The sequence below is a fragment of the Erithacus rubecula genome (genome assembly GCF_903797595.1).
Source record: "Erithacus rubecula genome assembly, chromosome: 21".
Lineage (NCBI taxonomy): Eukaryota > Metazoa > Chordata > Aves > Passeriformes > Muscicapidae > Erithacus > Erithacus rubecula.
Window position 1 is genome coordinate 665767 of NC_136673.1, and position 16317 is coordinate 682083.

General features: G+C 51.3%; 4 protein-coding genes across 12 annotated transcripts in view; 2 read left to right on the forward strand and 2 right to left on the reverse strand.

The window, feature by feature from the left end:
* Nucleotides 1-16317, forward strand: part of HSPA5 (heat shock protein family A (Hsp70) member 5) — a 458542-nt gene that overhangs the window by 271746 nt on the left and 170479 nt on the right. The gene's annotated exons all lie outside the window — the stretch shown is intronic.
* The window catches only part of MVB12B (multivesicular body subunit 12B), a 303240-nt gene that overhangs the window by 244738 nt on the left and 42185 nt on the right, over nt 1-16317 (reverse strand). The window lies entirely within an intron of this gene.
* Nucleotides 1-16317, reverse strand: part of PBX3 (PBX homeobox 3) — a 103656-nt gene that overhangs the window by 43016 nt on the left and 44323 nt on the right. The gene's annotated exons all lie outside the window — the stretch shown is intronic.
* Nucleotides 1256-16317, forward strand: part of ARPC5L (actin related protein 2/3 complex subunit 5 like) — a 195182-nt gene continuing 180120 nt past the window's right edge. The window contains exon 1 of the mRNA XM_079324484.1: nt 1256-1260. The gene's annotated coding sequence lies outside the window, so the exon portion shown is untranslated. The remainder of the gene's footprint in view (nt 1261-16317) is intronic.

The following is a 16317-nucleotide window of genomic DNA, read 5'->3' on the forward strand; positions in this document are numbered from 1 at the left end:
CCACAACACCTCCCCAGCATCATCCTGCACCTCCACGGCTCTGCAGGTTACAAATCCTTGCCTGCTTCTCTGCCATGATTCTACCACTTAAACGAAGGAAAAGCACACACTGGTATTTGTTTCTATGCTCTCGTTGAAAATGAAACCTCAAGTGCATCTCTTCATTGTAGATTCCATTAGATAAACATTTTTATTTTTTAAAAATTTATTAAATATTAAATATTTCCATAAGATGAAAACAGCAATTTCCACTTAGCGCGATGACAGTTTCAGATGCTTGACCTGTTATTAGGCACAAAATTAACAGTTTTATGAGTCTCAAATATGGGATGATTGCATGCAGATACTGAGGTACAAAATGCACAAGCCTAAGAAGACGTGTATATAATTTAGCAAGATTTAAAATCTTATCTTCACACAAATTGGTCATACTTCCAAATGCCTGCCTTATGAATTGAAAAAATAATAAGAATTATATGTATTTTAAATAAGAAAGTTTTTATTATCCCCATCATGTGGCTGCAGAGTGGATTTCATGCAAAGAGGGAGGGAGAGCCCCTGTTTTAGCTATTTTTCCCGTCCTGCTGTCCTTTCTCCTGCATTTGCCTAAAGGCTCTCAGTAAATTACACTCCAAGTAAATGACTGTAATTTACCCGTTGAATTCCCTTGTTCAGGAAAAGCACACACCACACATTCCAGCGTTTCCACAGCTCAAATTTACCATTCTCGGTGTCAAGAACAATCCACGAGCAGTAATTTGAAACTGTTTGAGCCTTCAAATAAGGGAAATTAGGAATGTTTTGAGAGCTAAGATTTTCAGCGAGGAGATAAAATCTGATAAAATCTGTAACAGTTCAATTCCTTCTCCTTTCTATTTCTGAGCAGGGCATTAGCAGTTCTGCTCAGCACCCTCGCCCGGCCCTGTGCTGATCCTGCCCGGTAATAAACGGGAAGCGTTCTTAATCAGGGAAAAAAATCTAAAGGTCCAACAACAAAAATAAACAGAGAGGAAGGACCTTCCAGCAGAGCCGAGCGCAGCACAGCCGAGTCCCATGCACCCAAACTCCCTCAACTCGGCCAGGAATTCCCCCCAAATCCTGACCAGGCTGAAATTCAGCCGGCTCAGCCCTGACAAGGAGCGGAGCCCGTAGAGCGGGCAGATCTCCGAATTAGGATATTGCATAAAGCAGGGTTTGAACGAAGGTGGGAGCGGTGGCAGCGGAGCGTCCGGAGCAGCGGCGATGAACGGGCGCGGTGCGGGAACGCTCCGGAGTCACCTCCCCGCGCCGCCCGCACCAAACACAGCACACCCGCCTGCTCCGCTCCGTCTGAAGGCAGGTTTTCAGATGGCAAAACTGCTATAAATCCTCATTATCCTAAATAAAATTACAGCACTTTAAACATTTCCAGGGAGAACATTCTCTCTTCTAAACAACTACCTTAGCGAGTAATAGGAAGCAATATGGTTGCACTTGTGTCACAGTTGGAAGTCTTTTTAAACTGTCGCCCTGCTAGCAAACCAATTCTACATATTAAAATGAATGGATTGCTTATTTCAAGGGGAAAATCATTTATAAAATCAAGACCATTATTAAGATACTGTGACTTATTTCCACTCCAGAGTGCACGAGAAACAGATAAATGCAGCAACCTATGCAGCCTGAAATGTCTTTTTTTTGATGCGACAATTTTCTTTTTCAAATGAGTCATCCATGCGTACAAGTAAATTAAAAATTGATCTAGATTCCACATGCGAGGAGCTGAAGTTTTTACATGTTTCCATATTACAAACAAGTACAGAGCTTGCAAACATCTGGCTCCAGGCTTTTATTTGTGAAACAGGAGAGATCTCCCTTCTGCCCTCCCACTCGACACTGGCAGTGCCAGAGGAGAACAGGCAGGATTTGGGCTGGTGCTGCAGCCACACCCGACCCTGCAGCAGGTCACTTTAATTTCTGGGGTGGAACTGACTGACTGACCTCCTCAGGAGTTGTCATCTTCCTCCAGAATAACACCCTGCTCTGGCCACGCAGCCTATTTATTCAGGACCCTTTAACAGATTAGTTGTTTGGATTAAATCTAATCAGAGGTTCAGTTAACACCCCACAGCAGGTTTGGGAGCGTGCACCTTGTAGTCACTGAGTAAATTATAGGATCCCTATAATTTGATGAGAACATGTGGGCATTTTTCCACAAGCTCATAAATTACTGATTGCTTTTTGTAGGTTCCATTGATACTAATGTGTGCTTCCCTCCACGGCTCTGCCCCAGATTGTTGCTGGCACAAACATCGCCACTTGGAAACCCAGTAAATTACAGAAACATGTTTAATCATGAGGTTTAAAAACTTTGCACATTAATGACGGGGAAGGCTGCAGTTCTTGAGCTGCAAACAGCCTCGCTGTGGGTTGCCCAGGGCAAAAGGCTTCCAGCACAGATCTGCTTTCCAGTACAATGGCGTGCCTGGGATTAACACAGGAGATCCCTCACATGGCCTTGTCCCCTGTGAATGCTTCTCCACCAGCAGTTCCATTTTTGCCCCCTTGGTCCCACTCCCCAAACCAGGCAGCAGCCTCTGCCCACGCTGCACCTCATGCACACCTCATTTTAATGGAAAAGGCAGCTAATAATAAAGCAATTAGCTGCTCAACTAAGAAACTGCCAGTTTTGCTGTTGTGTTTTTTTTAATCATTGAAAATTTCTCCGTTAATTTCCAGCCATTTGTAGAATCCGTTTCCATAATTGCAAACCTGGATGGATTGTTTCGAGAAGTTGAACCATGGCTGATGCCAACAGAACCTATGAACACATAAAAGCTTCAGTTTCTAATGTCACCATCAAGCCAAAAACAATTACACCCATTTGAATTATGGCAACCAATAAACTTAGATAATCACCATATGCAACATAACATTTTGGCACTTGAACTAAAAACTCTTGTAGACAACTATAGATTGCTGCTAATGTTGAGCGTTCTTGTCCTACCCAAGGCTGCCAATAGAAATGCCAAAGCTGCTGAATGCTGCTCATCCTCGTAATGTTGTCAGTGAATGGCACATTCACACAGCCCCCAATCCTCTCTTCCCAGGCATGGTCTTCTCCAGCTGCAGCTTAATTTCCTGTGACTTGCCTAATTACTGTAATTAAGGATTAATTGCCATTAATTATTCACACATAAGCTCATCGCAAATCATGGGGTAAATGTCTTATGAAAGCTGCCATACAAGCCATGTATAAACACACTGGGATGCTCCAGGCAGGAGAATCTATCACTCAGCCCTGAAGCAAATCTCTGTGCTTCTCTTACAAAAACAGCTATAACTCTCCGAAACTCGACAGTCTTCCCAGGTAAGCATTAGGTTACAGAGCATGTTTTCCTGTGGAAGCCACAACGGTTTTATTAGTACTATAAATGCTGTTTTATCTTTCCAACTGCTATTTTTATGTTTCCATTTTTATTCTACGGTGCTCAGTTTAGGCCAGGCGTTCGCTGGAGGAGGAGCGTGGGGCTCTGCAGTGGCAGCTCTGTGCCAGGGCAGCCCGGCCTGCCTGGGGGCTCCCACAGCCCCACCACCTCTGCAGCCTTTGCACACTGAGAACTCAGCCCTGAAAGCCTCGGAGAGAGCAGGAAAACACAAACCCACCAAAGGTGCTGCACCTGATGGAAACAAACTGGGAGCAGCAGTGGAATGAGGCAGGTTTCTTTGTAAGTGCACCAGGATAACGTGGGGGGTCAGCAGGTGGGCACGGGGTGCTGGCTGACCCACGCTTGGCAACCAGAGGGGCAGCAAAGCCAGGCCCCCTGCCCCAAAACTGCACTACTGTCAACCCCCCAGTTCCTTCACTGCCAGGTTTGAAACGATGAATTTGATTTAACAGAATGAACTGCAGTGCTGGGGTGTGTTGTGCCAGGAGTCAAGGAGATCCTACATCAACGCTTGCATTACCACTGAAACACTGCCCCAGGAAATTTAAGTGTACGCAGGCAGAATGTTGCTCTAATTGTTATGTTAGTACCTTCTGCAGCAAATTAATGCATGAAACATTTTCATTTCGGTACATAAGTTTGTGTGTCTGAGTTAAACATTTATGTTAATGGACCTTCTGGCAGATCTGTAATGTTTCAAATACTCTTGTAGAACAGCTTTTTCTAAATACATCATTTAGCAGTTCTTTCCCCATTTTCTACCTGATCTGGGGGCATGCAGGAAGAGAAACTATTTCACAGTTTTAAAAACCTCCTGCTTGAGTAACTACAAACTCAGCTGCATTCAGGCAAGGTAGCAATTAAGCCTGCACCGCCAACAGCGATGTAGGATTGTATTAAAAAAAAATTAAATAAAAGGCACACTAATAGCCAGCATATGCTGCCATCACAACACCCTGCATCAGCACACTGTGCTCACCAGCCAGCACCCACCCACAGCCCAGGGACAGCCAGCCCAGCACCCTGCAGGTGCCCATGGGGCTGGGGGCCATGGGCATCTGCTGGGGACACTGCCAGGACACGGCTTGGGAGGGGTGAGGGCTGCCCACGCCCTCCCCCAGCCCAGGCCAAGACCTCCCAAAAGTGCCAGTGGGTCTCAGCCCATCTCCATGTGTGGGGCTGCCCTTGTCCCACACATCTGCTCACTCCTGGTGCCTCCTAAGTTGGTATTTCCCTTTCTCTGGCCACCTTGTTACTCAGGCATCTGCCATGTCCCACCCCACTTATGACCTACCAGCTCCTGTGACCTGGGTAATTAGGGCTTTCGTGTTAATTGGAGTAAACACAAAGATGGAAGTCATAGCCATAAATTCCCACATGCTGTTGAGGAAGACCCTCAGCAGAGCAGTGCTGAGCAGGGCTGTGCAGCACAGCCCAGGGCACAGGGAGGAGCAGGCAGGAGAGTGCCCTGCAGCCAGCCTGCCCCAGCCTGGGGCACTGCCCTGACCCCAATTCCCATGTTTCTGGGCCACGTGGCCACGCATGGCAAAGGCTTTCTTGGGAAGCAGGCACGTGGTGCCAAGCAGAAGTGCAAAGCAGAGCCTGCTTGGGTGTGAGTTAATGTCCCTGAAAATCCCTGGAGTAAGCCCAGATTTTACAGACACAGCAGCCACAGGCAGGGACACATAAAGAAAGGTCACCATGCCTGTCCCTGCTGCCTGCCCAGGTCCACAGGGTCTGGAGCTGGGCTTTGGGAGCTGCCTGGCTTTGGGAGCTGCCTGGGTTTTGGAGCTGCCTGGCTTTGGGAGCTGCCTGGCTTTGGGAGCTGGCTGGTTTGGGAGCTGCCTGGGTCTGGAGCTGGGTTTGGGAGCTGCCTGGGTTTGGGAGCTGGCTGGTTTGGGAGCTGCCTGGGTCTGGAGCTGGGTTTGGGAGCTGCCTGGCTTTGGGAGCTGCCTGGCTTTGGGAGCTGGCTGGTTTGGGAGCTGCCTGGGTCTGGAGCTGGGTTTGGGAGCTGCCTGGGTTTGGGAGCTGGCTGGTTTGGGAGCTGCCTGGGTCTGGAGCTGGGTTTGGGAGCTGCCTGGGTTTGGGAGCTGCCTGGGTTTGGGAGCTGGCTGGTTTGGGAGCTGCCTGGGTCTGGAGCTGGGTTTGGGAACTGCCTGGCTTTGGGAGCTGCCTGGCTTTGGGAGCTGCCTGGCTTTGGGAGCTGGCTGGTTTGGGAGCTGCCTGGGTCTGGAGCTGGGCTTTGGGAGCTGCCTGGGTTTGGGAGCTAGTTGGTTTGGGAGCTGCCTGGGTATGGAGCTGGGTTTTGGGAGCTGCCTGGCTTTGGGAGCTGCCTGGGTCTGGCCCCGGGCTGCCTGCCCTGGCACAGGAGTCACCAGCAGCTGCTGCACCGAGGGCAGCCAGAGCTGCAGCGTGAAACCTCCCCCAGCTCCCAGCCCCCTGTCCTCTGAAAACAGTACCTGCACAAACTGCAACTGCTCTGACAGAAGCACCATTATGCTTGAAATATGTGGCTAAATATTACACAGTAAAAGCATTTTCCCTCTTGAATTAATTACATTTCACTTCCCCCCCTTCGTATTAAAGGCTTTCACTGTCCAGCAAAGGGGGCCTCCTCTCCCTGGCAGATATGAAATTTGGCAAGCCTCATTTATCCTGAAATTTATAATTCAAGAGATACTTCTGCTAACACTTCTTGATAACAATGCAGCAGAAATGCAGGTCTTAATTCTTGGGCATGGGAGGCGGAATGTTAATGTAAAAAATACTCTTATTTTTTTTTTAATTCTGCTTTTAAATCTTACACTCTGCATGGTTTCCAAATCAGTTTAAACTTTCCTGGAAACTTTTATAATAAACAGTCCTGCTCCATAATTTGATGTTTTTAAATGAAAGCATCCAAGCTAATCTATACAAATTAACAGATGTCCTCCTGAAACAGTTAGAAACAAAGAAATGCAGATGCGAACATCATCAGCATCCAAATGAGCTTATTGTAGGACCCTTTAAGGCACATCTGAGCAGAGCTCCAGCCTGTACTCTACCTTTCAACTTGCAAATGACAGTGTCACCAAACACTGTCCTTCCATCAATCAAGCTGGGTCATGAATATACAAAAGGCAGCCGAGAAGCTGGCTACCTCCTGCAGTTCAACTTGCCCTAATTATCTGGGCCTTTCTTTTTGTTCGCGGGAAGGGTGCAGCCCCAGTCAGCTGCTGGGCAGCCCCGGGCTCGTTGCGGGAGGTTCCGCACGCTGACCCTCCCGCGGACAGCCCGCGCCCGGGAAACGTGAGCGCCAAATGTCATCTTTCTTATTCATCATTAGAAAACTTCCCTCCCCTTTCAAAATACCAATCTGCTGCCATTTTCAGACCCTCCCCCGCACCCCTCCAAGCTGTCATTCCCAGCGCTCGCTGCCAGTCGAGTGAATTAGCATCCTAAGTGATGTGCTGTTATTCTGCCGCGCAGCCCTGGGTGCGGTAACTAATGACCTCCCCCAGCAGCCCGGGAGAGCCGCGCCCGCCCGCGGCAGCGGCTTCTCCTGGGGCAGCAGCTCCTGGCACCGCTCCGGGGACAGCCCAGGGTGCTGCCGTGTGCCAGCGGGGCCACCGAGGTCCCAGTGGGGCCACCACAGTGCCCGCGCCAGATCCAGCACTTTCCTCTGGCAGCACAGTCGCCTGCATCCCTGCATCCCTGCACCCCTGCATCCCTGCATCCTGCACCCCTGCATCCCTGCATCTCTGCACCCCTGCATCCCTGCATCTCTGCACCCATGCATCCCTGCATCCCTGCATCCCTGCATCCCTGCATCCTGCATCCCTGCATCTCTGCACCCCTGCATCCCTGCATCTCTGCACCCCTGCATCCCTGCATCCCTGCATCCTGCATCCCTGCATCTCTGCACCCCTGCATCCCTGCATCTCTGCACCCCTGCATCCCTGCATCCCTGCATCCCTGCATCCCTGCATCCCTGCATCCTGCATCTCTGCACTCCTGCATCCCTGCATCCCTGCATCCTGCACCCTGCATCTCTGCACCCTGCATCCTGCACCCCTGCATCCCTGCATCTCTGCACCCTGCATCTCTGCACCCTGCATCCTGCATCCCTGCATCCTGCATCTCTGCATCCCTGCATCTCTGCACCCCTGCAGCCCTGCATCCCTGCATCTCTGCACCCCTGCATCCTGCATCTCTGCATCCCTGCATCCCTGCATCCCTGCATCCCTGCATCCTGCATCTCTGCACTCCTGCATCCCTGCATCCCTGCATCTCTGCACCCCTGCATCCCTGCATCCCTGCATCTCTGCACCCTGCATCTCTGCACCCTGCATCCTGCACCCCTGCATCCCTGCATCTCTGCACCCCTGCATCCCTGCATCCCTGCATCTCTGCACCCTGCATCTCTGCACCCTGCATCCTGCATCCCTGCATCCCTGCATCCTGCATCCCTGCATCCCTGCATCCTGCATCTCTGCATCCCTGCATCTCTGCACCCCTGCAGCCCTGCATCCCTGCACTCCTGCATCTCTGCACCCCTGCATCCCTGCATCCTGCACCCTGCAGCCCTGCATCCTGCACCCCTGCACCCCTGCATCTCTGCACCCTGCATCCCTGCATCCTGCAGCCCTGCTGCTGCCCTGCTGCAGGGCTGGCCCGGGCTCTGGGGCTGTGCCCTGTGCCCACAGCCCTGGCTGTGGCAGGGTGAGTGAGCAGATGCTGCCCCAGAGCCCAGGGTGCTGCCAGGGGTGCCCAGGCACCCCAGCGGGCTGAGGGGACAGTGCCTGCCCCTGTGGCAGCTGTCCCCCACAAATGGCACCCCTGAGCTCTGGGACACAGACCCTGGGCTGAGCACAGACCCTGCCATGCCCCAGCACCCTGAACCCTCCAGCTTTGTACTAACTTCAACTCTTCAGCAATCAATTCTGCCCTTTACACTTTTCCCAGGACATTTTATATCACTTGATGCAAACAAAGGAGCCAAGCTGGGGACACGGGCATGGCTGGGAGGGCAGGTCCCCAGCTCCAGATGCCATTCCCATAGTGAGGGACAGGAGTGACCCCCGGGGCAGGAGTGACCCCCTGCAGCCAAGGCCACAGCAGTGCTGTGCCCATCTGTGCCCCTGCACTGGGCACTGTGCCACACTGCTGTCCCTGGCACAGCATCCTGCCCTGCCCCTCAGCCCTGCACCAGGAAGGGATTCCCAGATGTAAAAAGAATTTTGAAACTGAAAGGCAATTCATGTAAGTGAAATACTTCCACGCCTGAAATTCCCTGTAGGACCCCAGAAACTCTAGAAACATGGAGCAGGGAAGAAATCTTCAAATCCCTCTTTCAGAATTGTAATCACTTTATAGACTACCAGAGCTGGAATAAATGTGGGAGGAATTTTAATGACTGCAGGTATTTCCTGCTGTGGGTGATTGCCACCGTGTGAGAGGATTGATCCTGGGGGTGGGAATGCCTGGATGGACAAAGCCCTCTGCCCCCAGCCTTGGCCAGCCCCCAGTGCTCCAGGCACAGGTATCAGGAGCCCCATGGATCTCTGGTCAGTCCTGCAGTGGCCCCAGGCTCAGCAGGAGCCTCACACACCCACAGACAGGAGAGCTGGGAGCCCACAGCATTCCCTCTGTGCTGGCTCCCACACATCCCCCTCCAGAGCTGCCCACACAGCACCAAAGTTAGGGAAAGTTACTTCTGGAAATGACCTTTAGAAGGAGAATTTATCACACAGAAATGGAAGCAAAAATAAAATCTGCATCCCTAATTTCTCTTTCCTTTCAAAGCCGGGCCTCTGACTCCACAAACTGTGTTATATATGTTTACATTTCTATAAAAGCAAGTGTTCCTCGGAGGAGCAGCGAGGTAATTCACATTTGCATCATGTGTAGCTATGATAAATAATAAATATGGAGCTGATAAATGGTACTGTGCAACTGGAAGACCTATTTTTTATTGAATGGCTGACTAAATACTCATGTAAAAGTCATAACTTGATGCTTCTTTTACCCTGGGGCTGCAGTAATTTATTGTTGTAATTTATATGCACTGCCTTGGTGAGGGGACAGTTTCAGCCCAGCCCAGGACTGTCCTGTCCCTTTGGGTGCAGGAGGGGGTGCCAGGGGATGTGCAGCAATCAGGGAGGTGTGATGGGTCTCAGCACTGTGTTTGGGGTGCCAGGAGAGCATGGGAAGGGCGAGTGACCCCTGGCACCACGAGGAGCTGTGGGCAGGGTGTGGTGCATGGCACCAGCTCGTGGCAGAGCAGAGGGACTGTCCTTCCTGGGACCCAGCATGGGGTGACCCATGGGAGGGGATCTCCAGCCCCAGCAAATCCCCACGGTGCTCTCACAGTGTCAGCTCATGGTCCTGACCACACATGCACAAACAGAAACACCCCTGTACACACACACATGTACAGGAACACCCCTGTACACACACACATGTACACACACCCCTGTACAAACACCCCTGTACAAACACCCCTGTACACACACCCCTGTACAGGAACACCCCTGTACACACACCCCTGTACAGGAACACCCATGTACAGGAACACCCCTGTACACACACCCCTGTACAGGAACACCCATGTACAGGAACACCCCTGTACAAATACCCCTGTACACAAACACCCCTGTACAGGAACACCCCTGTACAGAAACATCCCTGTACAGAAACATCCCTGTACAAGCACTCCTGTACAGGAACACCCCTGTACACACACCCCTGTACAAATACCATTGGCACAAACACCCCAGTACAAACACCCCTGTACAGAAACACCCCTGTACAAACACCCTTGTGCACAAACACCCCTGTACACACACCCCTGTATAAACACTCCTGTGCACAAACACCCCTGTACACACACCCCTGTACAGAAACACCCCTGTACACACACCCCTGTACACACACCCCTGTACAGAAACACCCCTGGCACACACACACCATCACAGCACATCCCCAGCCTTGCCCCCAGCCAGGGCTGGGCCCCTCTCTTGGGGCTGGGATTTCAATCCCACGGGCATCAGGACATTCCAGCTGTGCCCACCCAGCACTGGCCCCACTGACAGCCTGGAAACTGTGACTGGAGCAGGAGAAGTGAGGTCCATAAAGCAGAGAACTGCTGCCCAGGCTGGAGACAGCAACAATAAATCCTGCTGCGTACAATGGCTCAAACTTGTCTTTAAAAAATGTCCAGAGAAAAAACTCACCCCTCCCAAAGCAGGAGTGGGCCCCATCGCAGCTAACAATCAACAGGATTAATTGGAGAAGGAATTTAAGAAATCCATTTCAGCAATATTGTGCCTTTGATAATTTAGAGGCAGCCATGATACCACGATTTGTACATGACAGTCATATGAAATAATAAACCTTGCTAGCTATAAACATTACCAAATTCTGACACTATTGATTTATTATGTCTAACAGTGACATCAAACCGAACAACTGACAGAAACAATGTTACAGCTTTAAGAGCAGTTTGTCAACGATTAATTCTGCCAAACGGGGTTTAGTTTTATGCTGGGACTGCTTGTCTAGCAGTTGTCAATCCAAGCAAGAATTACTGCTGCCACACGTCTGCTGCGGCAGCCCCAGGCGCCGCTCCGCTCGCCCTCATTACCCCGGCAGCACCAACGCAGACCCGGCCAGCCCCTCTTTAATATGCCTGTTAATTATGCAAATTATTAATTGGGCTGGTGCTCGAGGACTTGTGTTTATGCCCAGATTAGAGTCGATAACTGTATCACACAGCATTTTAAGGCTGACCTGTGGCAGAAATAAAGCTGTGCGTGTTCTGCAGCAGGACGGGGATGGGATCCCTCCTGGCAGCCCCTGCCTGGCTCCACGCTGGCTCCCAGCACAGCCTCCTCACACTCCCAGCCTCTCCCAGGTACTCCTCAGCCATTTTCCCTTCCAGCAGCAAGGTGGGTTTGTGCTACTCCTATTGCACCGTCAATACGAAGCGTGTGACGTGATGTTATACACTGTAAATTCGTTTGATTTTTTAAAATCAAATACATTTAAAGGTGCAAAGATCGAGGGTGAAGCTACGGGGCTTTTCCAATTAAAATTTACAGCAGACAATGTTGTAAATTTTATACAGTTGTAATGCTGGCTGCAGTTGTGCTGAAATGGGAACTATTGATCAGCCTGATTTCCCAGGATACAAAAGGGGGAAACAAGGTATTGCACCAGCAGAAACAAAACTTTCATTTGTAAAGCATTCTATTATGCTTTACTGCCCTCATTTGGTTCCAGATGCATCTCTCTTAGCGGGAGAAATAAGGTCACAGCCTCTTCCCCAAAGAATAAGGGAGCAGAGGAGGTGAAGGGGAGCTCCAGAGCAGCCCTGCACAGCAGCTCTGCCACTCACCCAGCACGGGACCAGGGCCAGGGCAGGGCCACAGGGGCCACCAGAGCCCTGGGACCTGCACCCAGCGTGCCCAGGGAGCCCCAAACACAGCACAGGGCTGTGGGTCCAGCACAGGTGGGTGGCTCCCAGGAATCTCACCTTGAGAGGGTGGGATTTGCAGGCACATCCAGCCCCACTCCCAGCTGGGAGCCAGAGGATGCCTGGTGGGAGCTCACAGGGGCCAGACCATGCCCAGCTCTGGTCACAGCCCCAGCACTCCACACTGGCCCCCCCTGCCCCTGCTCAGCACAAGCACTCAGAGGAGCCCTGGCTGGCCCTGCCTCACCCAGGGTGCTGGGGACACAGGCCTGGGGTGTGCAGTGTCCCCCAGCAGCAGGCTGCTGCCAGGCCAGCTCCTGTGGCCATGGGGACAGCACCCTGAGCAGGACCCAGTGTCCTGGTCACCGCCCTGGCACTGCTGGCCTCCTCTTCTCCCCCAGCTTTCAGATCCTGCCCACATATGGTCCCTTCTCTATGGACACCAAACTGTTTTTTAAGGGAAAGTCTGGCACCAGCAGTGCTGCTGCCTGGCCAACAGCTCTGTTAGTCCTCACTCAGAGAATTTACATATGAATGAATGCCACCTTCACACTGAAACATGATGTTCTCCTTCGCTTAGACGCTTTCTGCATTTCTTGCTTCACTGCAGCCCCGTGGCTGTGCCAGACCCTGGGCTCTGAGGTTTCTAGGAACACTCATGCTGACTCCCACACAGGGATGCTCCTCACCTGGGCTGCCCCACAGCCACCATCACCTTTTCCAGGGCAGCCACCACCGGGTGCTGGGGCACCAGAACCTCCTGCCAGGAGGAGACGTGGTCCCAGTGCTGCCTGGTGAGCTAAAACCTGCCCTGTCCACCTGCCTGGGAGCAAGTGAATCCAAAACACAAACAACAAAGCCAGAGCTAAGTTAAAAGGAGGAAAAAAACACACAATGGATGATCCCAATAATGGGAAAAGATAACAAAGCCCCTGGATCCCAGCATCTGGCACTAAATGCACTTCTCTGTAAACTGAATGGCGGCTCCCAAACTGCGCCAAGCATCACTCCTCTGCCAAGGCAGTAAACAGCTTTTATCAGCAATAATGATGGCATAATCCCAGCTAAAAAGGAAAGTAACATATGGCAGCAGCCCTCCAAACCCCATCCCGACAAAGTAGGGGGCATTTTTATTACAGCGTCCACTTGCAGAAAACCTGCCAGCCTCCTTCTCTCTCTTCTCCTCTTTTTTTACAGGTTATCATCCTCGCTGTTTGAGCTGAATGTGGCATTTGGGAGTTTTAAACTAATGAGTTCATTTTTCTAGGAAAAAAAAAAAAAAAAAAAAACAAACAGGAAGAGAAAACAGAGGGAGCTTCTATAGACGGGAGAGACAAAATACCCAAAATTGAGCCCAGTGGGGCTGGGGAAGGCCTAGCACAGGGCTGGGAAATACAGACTGCAGAGGGGCTGTGTCATTTCAAATACTGCTACCCAGTTTGGGCTTAAGTGAGATGCAGTGTTTGGAAAACAAACACGTGGGAAGGAATAACTCAGCCCTGACGCAATGCTTTCCTCTAATGATGTGATACATTACATAAGAGTACTGCTAATAGGTCAGGTGTAAAGCAGGGCAAATTTTGTTTACAAGCTGATTTCAGAAACAAAATGAATCTAACATTATTAACCTTTTTTAATGGCTGGCATCCTCATTTATATCTGCAGATCTAATATTCACAAAACTGATTTTAAGGCCAGCTGTGTATTTATCAAGAGCAGAGTGAGACTGTGTGAAAGGTGGACGATGGAGAGTTGCTGTTGCACCGTCTCACCTTTAATTGACAGAGCAGGGGCTTGTTTTCACTTTCTTTTATGATTTGCTGAAATACCATCTCCAAGTAAAGGAGAGATTCCAATCTCAGTTTGGCTCTGCAATCTCATCACGCAATTATTTGAAAACATTACGATTTGCTAATTATCATGCTAATTATTTTGCCCTATACGTTCGCCATCATGTTGTACAATTAAACCCAGAGCCAAAGCTTTGTTTGCACCACGCAAACACGGCTGTGATTGGGAACAAGAGGGGAAAAATGGAGGAATGCACTAATATTTTTTTGACATCTTTACCTATAAATATTTTTTCAGACTGAAAAATGTATCTAATAGCCCCACTCGCTGATGTGCACTGCAGTTTACCACAGTGTCTATATTTCTGTTGTCAGTTTTACAGTATCTCCCTTCATTAAACCTATCAAGTTTTCCTTTTGATCATGCAACCAAGGCCAGAAGACAGATATCTTCCTGGAACAGAGCAGTCTGCCAAGTCTTTCACAAGCCCAGCTTTAACCTCCCTATTGATTTTCTCAACACTGCAGCCATTCATTGTTTGTGACATTTGGCTGTCGGCTCTTTAACACCCTTCAACCAAATCAATTTCATATTTTTGTCAATGCCCTGCTAGAGGATGAGCAGAATGGGAAGAGACTTAGCATGATTTAGAATGTTGATTTTCTAGAGCGGTTTTATCTGTAGTTTTTACAAGCCTTATAAAGTTAATTCAACATGTTTATTTAAGCATATGCAATAAATTGGGAAAGAAGCGCTACCAGAGTTAAGTTTCAAATTCCCCAAATCTAATTCATGAAGGAAACTAAATTATTATATCAATGTCAGTAAAAACAAATGTGCCTCCATCCTGTTCCCTCCAAACCCAAACCACAAGGAGGCAGGTCCCTGCCCAGCCCCAGGGGATTGCTAAGACACAACCAGAGCTTCACCCCAAGCACCCAGCCCAGCCAGGGCTGGAACCATGGCAAGGACAGGGAGCTGAGATGGGACCTCCACACTCAGCCCCATTCCTCCCCAAAGCAAACCCACCATGCTGGCCCTCACCCAGAGCCCAGGGTGCCTTTGGGGACTGGAGGTGCCCATGGCCAGGGCAGCGATTCCCATCCAGCCAGGGCAGAGATTCCCATCCATCCAGGGCAGAGATTCCCATCCAGGAGGGGCAGAGATTCCCATCCAGCCAGGGCAGAGGTGCCCATCCATCCAGGGCAGAGATTCCCATCCAGCCAGGGCAGAGATTCCCATCCAGCCAGGGCAGAGATTCCCATCCAGCCAGGGCAGAGGTGCCCATCCAGCCAGGGCAGAGGTGCCCATGGCCAGGGCAGAGATGTGCCAGGGCTCCACACACAGCCCAGAGCGTGCCCAGCCCCAGCAGCAGGTGCTGGGGTGGGGATCATTGCCCACAGCCCTTCCACCAGCAGCACTCAGTGTGGATTGGCAGCCTGGCAGCTGCAACACCCCTCCAGGGCCAGCAGCTCCATGGTGTCCATATGTATTTAGGGCACCTGCAGGCTGTGTGTTCAGCTCACTCTCACCTGGATGGGCGCTGTGCTCACCAGAGGCTGCAGGTCCCGTGGCTCAGCAGCTCCTGCTCTGGAAGCACTGCCTGATCCTTTGTGTGAGCTCACACATCCCCTCACCCCGCTGCTCTCACCCCCAGCCCCGGGACCACGTGCAGAGAGGACAGAAATGCTCAGGCCAACAGGAGGAGGGCGGTGTCCCTGTCCCACCCCGCCCAGGTGACACTGTCCCCCCGGCCCCACCCCCGGGAGCAGGGACTGTCCTTCACTGCCTGCCCGCTGCTTTTAACTGCTGATAAATTGGAGACTCTTGCTTAAAGCCTGTGGGTTTCAAGGACGTGGAGGACGGTGATGGCAGCAGCTGACACTTCATTACATCAGAGATGGGAGGGGAGGGACTCCCGTGTCCCCCCGAGGAGGCCGGAGGGACTGGGCAGGGCGGGGAGGGGCAGGGAGGGGCAGGGTGGGGCAGGGTGGGGCAGGGAGGGGCAGGGCTGGGCTGGGCAGGGTGGGGCAGGGAGGGGCAGAGTGCGGCAGGGCTGGGTGGGGCAGGGTGGGGCAGGGTGGGGCAGAGTGGAGCAGGAAGGGGCAGGGCTGGGCTGGGCAGGGTGGGGCAGGGAGGGGCAGGGCTGGTCTCTTTCCTGGAGATGTCCCCCTTTGTGGGCAGGAGACAGCCCCTGCCAGGCTGCCCTGGGTCCATCCCAGGGCAGGGGCTGTGGCCAGCACCACACCTGACTGCATGTGGGAAAAGGCCTGATGAGAAATGAATTTGAAAAACCAATTGTAAAAAATAGTTTTAAAGTCTCACAGCCTTCCCCCCGGGGAAGGAGGACATGGTGTTTAAAATACAGTTTAAAATACTGTGCTTAAAATAAAAAATATTCTCCATGCTGGCAACCTATTTTGCTGGGTCCCTGATATTGCTCTTTCCAAGACCTCCTCCTCCCCAGGGACACCATGGGACAGGAGAGCCAAGGTTAAAAATAAAGATTTCAGGATAATTTCAGATGCAGACTGCACCCAAACCAGCCTCTGCTAAATCTGGGATGGGATGGGATGGGATGGGATGGGATGGGATGGGATGGGATGGGATGGGATGGGATGGGATGGGATGGGATGGGATGGG